Here is a 9,469-nt window from a genome sequence, read left to right as displayed (position 1 = left end):
ATCCAAACAAGATGAAGAAATAGATGTTGAGGTTGATATATGATCAACAATCACCCACAAACCTATATGGCAAATCTATTGTTACTATTCTCTAGTTACATTGCACTTATTGATAAGAATTAAAAAACATAACCTTATAAAATAAACAGAGTCATAAGTTTCTACTTTAATCTACAGCAGAGACAATGATTGAGGTGGGTGTTTTGGGTGAAATTTTACTTGATTAAAGAGTCTATTGCTTTAAAAAAAGTTTGAAAGTCACAAAAAAGTTTGAACAAAATAGTAATGGGAAAGCTGGATCTACAACTAGTGAATGAATCCAGGAAATTCAGAGCTTTATCAAGTAATAATGTAATTCAGTTATTTCTTTAATAGGACTTATGGAGCTGCTATATAATTTCACCATTTTTTTTAAACAATGATTAACAGAGCAGCTGATTTTTTTTTTAAAGATTTATTTATTTATTTATTTGAGAGACAGAGACACAGCGAGAGAGGGAACACAAGCAGGGGGAGTGAGAGAAGGAGAAGCAAGCTACCCACTGAGTTGGGCTCAATCCCAGGATTCCGGAATCATGACCCAAGCCGAAGGCAGACGCTTAACGACTGAGCCACTCAGGAGCCCCAATGTGACATTTTTTTAAAAGATTTTATTTATTTATTTGACAGAGAGAGACACAGCGAGAGAGGGAACACAAGCAGGGGAAGTGGGAGAGGGAGAAGCAGGCTTCCCGCTGAGCAGGGAGCCCTATGCGGGGCTCCATCCCAGAACCCTGGGATCATGACCTGAGCCGAAGGCAGATGCTTAACGACTGAGCCACCGAGGCGCCCCCAATTTGACATTTTTATATCCACCCAGTGTAAGAGGACTACTGACGTCACCCGCTCCAGCGAAGGGCTTGTTGTATCCGAGCAAGACCCCATTCATACTCTCCTATAGAGATTTACAATAGCCTAGCTTGTGTCCCTGGGTAAGCCTTATAAACGAGTAAGTAAGTCTCCTACCACCAACATCTGACTATATGCATTTTATCAGACAAGGCCAGTTGTTTTAATGATCACCTATAGTTTTACTTAACTGTAGGCTGCATAAAGTCTATGACACAATTTTTCAGACCCCGTAGAGTCCTTGGTATATGCATCCTAAGTGACTAAGATGTCCTCTCCTGGAATGGGGCCAGGAAATGACCTAAATCTAAATGTCCTGAAGTGCTAGGTTTCTTTTTCCCCCCCTAATCTTACTGAAGTGTAATTGAAGTGTACCAAACTACGCATGTTTATAGAGAGTACAATTCGATCCATTGTAAGATATGCAGATACCACAACCGAGATAATGAACATTTCCATCAGCCTTAAAAGTCTTCCTTTGCCCCTTGGTAATCGCTTCCTATCTTCACGCCCTTCCACAGAAAACCACTGATCTGCTTTCTGTCAATATAGATTAATTAACATTTTCCAGAATTTTATATATACATTATCATCCAATTGCTCTTTTTTTACCTGCCTTCTTTTACTCAGCTATTCATTTTAAGATTCATCCATGTTGTGATGAACATCAGTTGTCCATTCCTTTTTACTGCTGAGTAGTGTTCCACTGTATGGATGTACTGGTTTTGTTTATCTATTCATTACAGATGGACCTTTGGGTTGTTTCCAATTTCAACTATTTTAAACGAACCTGGTGAGAACTTCCACGTACAAGTCTTTGTGTGGGCATCCATTTTCACTTCTCTAAGGCAAATAGCTAGGAATTGAATGACATATGGCAATGCTATGTTTAACTTTTTAAGAAACTGCCACACTGCTTTCCAAAGTCATCATATCATTTCGCATTCCCATGAACAATGTATGAGTGTTTCAGTTGCTCCACATCCTCATCTACACTTGGGATAGTTAGTTTTTAGAACTTGAGTTTTCTCAATTTATATCTTTCATACCCTGTGGCAGATATTATTTTTGGAGATATGAGCACTAGAATTGGTACAGAAGCTATTGAAAGCCTCCTTACAATCATTGTAAATTGGGAGAAGGGTTTTTGTGTCTTGATTTATGATTATCCTTCCAGGGATGTCAACTTAATGGAAAACTTTTCTCTAACTATCTCAATAAATAAATGCGATATTGCAATTAAGAAATCTAAGGGAAATCTTATATTTACCCTTAGACTTAGCATTACCTATTTAAAACAAGAGAGCTTGATTGAAAAAATGGTTAAGCTGTCTTTGCTCACTACCACCCTCAGCGTAGATATTTTGATCTCTATAGGCAGTGACTGATACCACACTCTGAAGAGCTTGAATAGCTGTCTCCAAGCAAAGTTGTATGTATAACTGGACTTTGAAATCAATATTCCCTGATAAAATGCAGGTAAAATAATGGAGTCACACCCAAAATAATCGTGGTTATCTATTTTTCCAACTATTATAGATTGGGTGGGGGGTGTTAAACATTTGCTCTTAATATTTTAGTAATGAAAAGGACCTCTGCTGTACTCCCCCAGAGGCAATGTATTTACTTTTTCTCTTTATCTCTTTTTCATTCTTCATCCTCTCTTTGCTCTTCCCCCGGGCCGGATCAGGTATTTATTTAATTAGTGAGGAGGAGGGCCCGACAATCATAAGGCCAGGTGGGGTTAACATGCTGTGGCTCAGCCTTCGGAATCCCTCCTGGATCACCTCCCTGGAGGCATTGCTGGCTTGCTTTGCCTCCAGGTTCTAATCAGTCAACTGGCAGGTGAGTTGGGCCTCCTGCATGCCCGGACAGGCCTCTGCTGTCTCAAAACTAGCTTCTTACCCTGTTACTGGGTGGGAAAGTCAGGTTGGCTGTTCACATGGGGCTATTTATCTTCAATTCATGGTGGGGAGGGTGAGGTGGGAGGTAGAGGGAAAAAAAATTTTTCCTTCAACCTAGTTTTGTGGGGCGCCTGGGTGGCTCAGTCAGCTAAGCGTCTGCCTTCGTCTCAGGTCATGATCCTGGGGTTCTGGGATCGAGTCCTGCATCGGGCTCCCTTCCCAGCAGGGGAGCTTGCTTCTCCCTCTCCTCCCAGCTGTGCTGTCTCTCAGATAAATAAATACAATCTTTAAACCAACAACAACAACAAAACAACCTAGTTTTGCCACTAATCAAGTTGAAAATGAAAACATCTTCTTTCTCCTTGGGTCTATCTCTGAGTTAGTAGATTTGGGGGATTTGAGTTATGGGCTGTGAGATTTAAAAAAAAAAAAAAGCTTGAATTGACTTATATAAATGTGTGACTCGATTCTGTTCCCTTCCCGGAACCATTGCCCAATTCAAAGGACACATACATGATGCAGTTCATGGTGAGCTCAGTTTTTGCCCCACCCTCTCTGTATATACTCTTCTCCTGGCTAATACTAGAGTATTGAGATACTTTGTAAAAAGGCTGTGTGTTACACAAGCATTTGTGGAGACTTAAAAAAACAAGGGAAAGCATAAGTAAAAGGATTTTCAAGGTGGAAAGGGCTGATTCGAAAGCATTAAATAAAGTTACAGTCTGATAACATGATGTTAATGTGAGAATCTACCTTAGCAATTTTTCCTAAACAGTGGATAAAGGTGAGGCAGGGCAAAGGTGACCCTACTGGAGAAGGTATTTAATGCCAGCAAGTCTGGTTTGTTGCTAAAGCAGATGCATTCTACTTTATTGAGTTAAACACATACGTAATATTTTTATGGCATGCATTTTCTCCTCATGCTGTGTGTTCTTTGTGATCAGGATTGTAGCAATACTTTATTAAACGGCCTGATCAAAAATCATGGGCTTTCAAATTCTATTATGTCTTGAAATTTGCCTCAGATATAGAAAAACAGATCAATAGCAACCTAAAACTGACTTTATCCTTCTCATGTTTAAACTTCTGTGACTAGTGAGCCAGCTAGAGGCACAGACTCCAATGAGGCCATCTGAGAACTCAAAAATTTTCATTTTTATTATGAATTTATTATCTATAAAAATATGTATAAAATGCTGGATCTGGCCATTAAAACTTCAGTGAAGACAGTGGAATAACGCTGGTGCGTATTACAGAAGCCCAACTCTGACAAAAATTTGGGAGGCCTTCTCAGTTCTAATATCCTAGGACAATTGTCCTGAACGTTGTCCACTGCAGTCTTTTCTCTAATTTGACACCTAGTAAGACTTCCTTATTCACTTGAGTAAAAAGTTTGAATTAAATAGGGTATAGAGAGAAGACTTTTGCAATCAGAACAGTCCAAAGATCTGAGATATATGAACTTCAAGGCTTGCCAGCTATATCTTTCTTAAATTCTATGAGTGAAATTCTGTTCGAAGGGACAAAGAGTGGATTCAACCCAATGTCCAAGAAAGTATTCTTCCAAAAAATTTGTAAACAAATTAATCTGTTGCCTATTTCATCTAAAAATTATGTCAGTATCTTCTTCAATAATTCCAAGTCTAAATTTTTACATCAATTTGAATTAAACTTTAGGCAGGACTGTTCTACTATCAACCTGTTATTCCATGTTAGCGTCTTTGTAATGAAATCATTTGAAAATGATGATTATTGACAGCTTATGTTATCCACTTATTGACCCTGAAGCAAGGGCTAATCTGTTTAAGCTTAACTTAAATCCTTATTATTTTTTTAAAAAGATTTTATTTATTTATTTGACAGAGAGAGAGAGAGACACACAGTGAGAGAGGGAACACAAGCAGGGGGAGTGGGAGAGGGAGAAGCAGGCTTCCCGCTGAGCAGGGAACCCGATGTGGGACTCAATCCCAGGACCCTGGGATCATGACCTGAGCCAAAGGCAGACGCTCAACGACTGAGCCACCCAGGTGCCCCCGTAAATCCTTATTATTGATGCTTTTACAAAACCTACACCTCAGTGAGCAAGAATCATTTCCAGACAGATATTTCAAATAATGTCAAATAAAATTCTAAGTCATCTATAATCCTTGTGCTTTTATCTTTAAATTGTCTTGCTCTTTGGGCGCCTGAGTGACTCAGACGGTTAAGCGTCTGCCTTCAGCTCGGGTCATGATCCCACGGTCCTGGGATCAAGTCCTGCATCGGGCTCCCTGCTCAGTGGGGACCCTCCTTCTCTCTCTGCCTCTCTCTCTGTCTCTTATGAATAAATAAATAAAATCTTTAAAAAAAATTTTAAAAATTGTCTTGCTCTTTGTAAACTTGTATATTTACTTATACTCTGCAGAATTGATGCTTTAAAAGTATTTGGCTGGGGTGCCTGGGTGGCTTAGTTGGTTAAGCAACTGCCTTCAGCTCAGGTCATGATCCCAGAGTCCTGGGATGGAGCCCAAGCCCCGCATCGGGCTCCCTGCTTCTCCCTCTTCTGCTCCCCCTGCTTCTGCTCTCTCTCTATCGAATAAATAAAATCTTTAAAAAAAAAATAAAAGTAAAAGTACTTGGCTCTTGGGATTGTGCTTTTCACACCACCAAAACATAGAGCTGAACAACCTGAGAGGTACACTCTGTCTAGGAAGAGTTTGCTGAGATTAAAAAAGCACCGGTTTAGGAACCAGGAAACCTGGCTCTGCTAAACAGCTCAATGACCACAAGCAAGTTATTTAATCTTTCTGGTTTTTACTTTCCTTCTCTGTAAAATGACCCAGTTGGACTGGATAATTTCTACGATCTCTCCCAACTCTGAGTGTTTGAGCAAATACAGTTTTAAAACATTTTGGCATTCATTTGCAACAACATGGATGGAACTAGAAGGTATTATGCTAAGCAAAATAAGTCCATCAGAGAAAGGCAATTATCATATGATCTCACTTATATGTGGAATTTAAGAAACAAAACAGAGGATCATAGGGGAAGGGAGGGAAAAATAAAACAAGATGAAATCAGAGAGGGAGACAAACCATAAGAGTCTCTTAATCATAGGAAACAAACTGAGGGTTGCTGGAGGGAAGGAGGCTAGGGGGATGGGGTAACTGGGTGATGGACATTAAGGAGGGCTCGTGATGTAATGAGCACTGGGTATTATATAAGACTGTTGAATCACTGAACTCTACCTCTGAAAATAATAATACATTATATGTTAATTAATTGAAGTTTAAAAAATTTTTTTAAATAAATAAGAGAAGAAGCAAAGATGAAAGGAGGAAAAAAGTTAGAAATAAAACCAGTTAAGTGTTGTTCCTTATATCTAAAATAAAAAAGAATAAAAAAATAAAATATTCTGGCATTTCTTATAAAACCCTTTCACATATACTTTATCATTTGTCCTCAAAAGAATCCCTAAAGTAGACAAAGAAGGTCTTTAGAGGATAGATAGAAGAGTGGGTATCATTTTATTTATTTATTTTTTAAGTTTTATTTATTTGTCAGAGAGAGAGCACAAACGGAGGAGGGGCAGAGGGAGAAGCAGGCTCCCTGCTAAACAAGGAGCCCAATGCAGGGCTGGATCCCAGGACCCTGGCATCACGACCTGAGCTGAAGGCAGATGCTTAACTCACTGAGCCACCCAGGTGTCCCAGGAATGGGTATCATTTTAGATGAGGTAACTAAGGTTGTGGGAAGTTTGGTGATCAGCAGAGATTACCTATGTGATAAATAGCAGGACTAGAACAGGAGCTCAGGTCTTCCAGTTCCCACAAATTTCTGTGTAGACCACAAAAAGACATAAGAGAAAGCATAACTCTTTGGAATCCCTAATTATATGCATGAATTACTTCTACTGATACTGTCTTTAGTTACTACGACCATGCTAAGTTAAAAGTAAACGTAAATAACAGAAATAAAAGTAATAAAATCACCAGTGCTCTATTATGATATGAATATGGGGGTAATTACAAGAGATTGAGAGATAACAGCTGTGCTCTGGGTGGGTAAGTTGGAGGCAGCATTGTGAAGCAAAGTTATGATTCAGTTATGGCCACTCCTTACCAGAAACTTAGAGATAAGCCATAGGAGGCAGGAGGGGAAAAAAGCCATGAACAAAGACAAGGAATTGGGAAATGCTCAAGTCAGCTAGGTAAAATGGGAAAACTCGTAGACTAAAGGTATTTGAACAGCAAAAGCATATGAAAAACATAAAATATGTACCATGTTGGAAAGAATTAAGATTAGGAAAGGATAAGGGGCGCCTTCGGCTCAGGTCATGATCTCAGGGTCCTGGGATCGAGCCCCGCATCAGGCTCCCTGCTCAGCGGGAAGCCTGCTTCTCCCTCTCCCACTCCCCCTGCTTGTGTTCCCTCTCTCACTGTCTCTCTCTCTCTGTCAAATAAATAAATAAAATCTTTAAAAAAAAAAAAAAAAGATTAGGAAAGGATATAAACTCAATGGTTAGACTGCAATAAAAAAAGATTTGTGAATACAAAATTATATGCCAAAATGAGTTATAGGATTTAGGAAATAGACACTGGAATATTAAGGGGTAAAGGAGGTGATATATGGTTCCGCCCCTTCTTCAATACAAAATGTTTCTCCCAAAACTACCAAACCAGCTGATCTTTAAAAATGATTTCAGTTATGAATTAATGGACTTCAACTCTTTGGGGGAAGCTGTATTGTATCAGAGGTTTACAAAGAGGACCTATGCACCAAATCCAGCCTACAGATGGCTTTTGTAGGACCCAGAACTAAGAATGGTTTTTACATTTTAAAATGGCTTAAAAAAAAAAGAATATATTATGACTCATAAAAATTATGAAATTCTGGGGCACCTGGGTGGCTCAGTTGGTTAAGCATCTGCCTTCGGCTCAGGTCATGATCCCCCAAGTTGAGCTCCCTACTCAGTGGGGAGTCCTTCTCTCTCTCCTTCTCCCCCCTACTCGTGCTCTCTCTCGCTTCCTTGCTCTGTGTTCTCTCTCTCTCAAATAAATAAAATCTTTTTAAAAATTATGAAATTCAAATTTCAGTGTCCATAGATAAAGTTTGGAATATAGCTATGCCCATTTGTTTATATATTGTCTATGGCTGCTTTCACTTACAAAGGCAGAGCTGAATCGTGATAGACACCAGAGACCTTATACCTAAAAAACTTAGATATTTACTAGCTGGCCCTTATAGGAAAAGTTTGCCAACTCCTGTGTTATATAAAAACCAGTATAGATTATAAATTTCAGGAAACTCAGTGACTTCTGTGTATTCAGTTCAAAAGGAAAGTGGCCTTTTAGAAAAGCTAGATTAACTGGGGCAAACCCTTTAATTCAATCGGGAGGTGACAATAAGCTGCATTTACTCATCCCTGCATTATAGGTGTCATTTTTAGGTTGGTTGTAATTGGACAGTTAATCTTTGCCCCTTCCCACAAATCTTTGCCTTTTCCCATAGAAGCACCCAAAGGAAATTCTACTGTCAGCTCTATAACTCCCCCAAGGGCTATTTGTACTGTACAAAGGGCTCTACCAGAACCCTTTTCCAGGGTGGGAATTTCAGGCACTTTGGTAGTACTGTGGAGATGTGAGAGGGTGTGATATCCTTAGGTAGTGCCCTTCAGATCTCACCATTTCCATAAAAAGATGGCCTTAAGTCCACCTCTCCCTTGATTTTCCAGACAACCAATTTCTGCACAAACCAGAATAGATACATTCTGCTTTCTGTTGCTATCTGACACAATTATTCCTGACTCGGGGGGGAAATCCTACCCAGTTCCGTAAGGATATGGGAGGTCAGCAGGGCTTATAGACAGAAAGTATTAGCAATGTTCCTGGTACTTGGCCCCATTCTTGAAGGTGATGTGCTAAGCTCCTGTGTGGCTCAAGGTTTCTGTGAACATCAAGGAATTAACAAATAAGAAAGTATTTTGTTAATGATAATGAAATGATACAAGTGAAAGCATTCCTGAACTGTGGCAGGCAATATGACTGTAATAGTTACTATAGTTATAATAGACATAGTTGTTATTCAGCTAAAAACAAGCCAAGGTTAAATTGAAAAAAAAAATCATCATATCATAGTCTTGTTGTTTAACACTATAAGCACATTATAGACAGTTTAGCTGCCTTGATCCTGATAGATACAAGCATCACTTGCTGTTAGCTCTTCCCAGTGACTCATGAGGTGTATTAATTTGCTATGGCTGTCACAACAAAGTATCACAAACTGGGTAGCTTAAACAAAAGAAATTTATTATCTCACAGTTCTTGAGGCTAAAAGCCCCAAATCAAAGTGTTAGCAGGGTTTGTTTCTTCTGAGGTAATAATGTGTTCCAGGCCTTTCTCCTTGGCTTGATGGATGGCCATCTCCTCCCCATGTCACTTCACAGTCTTCCCTCTGTGAGTGTCTGTGTCTAAATTCCCTCTTCTTTTAAGGACGCTGGTCATATTGGATTAGGTTTCACCCTAGCGACCTCATTTTAACATGATTACCTCTGTAAAAACCCCATCTCTAAGTTAAGTCACATTCTGAAGTACTGAGGGTTAGGACTTCAACATATGAATTTGGGGACAATATAAGTCAACCTATACCATGAAGGATGTTTTATTTGGTGAATTTAGGTACAAAATCCTTTTTGTTGA

The sequence above is a fragment of the Halichoerus grypus genome, chromosome 13, assembly GCF_964656455.1.
Source record: "Halichoerus grypus chromosome 13, mHalGry1.hap1.1, whole genome shotgun sequence".
Taxonomy (NCBI): Eukaryota; Metazoa; Chordata; class Mammalia; order Carnivora; family Phocidae; genus Halichoerus; species Halichoerus grypus.
Note: the sequence above shows the minus strand (reverse complement) of the source record.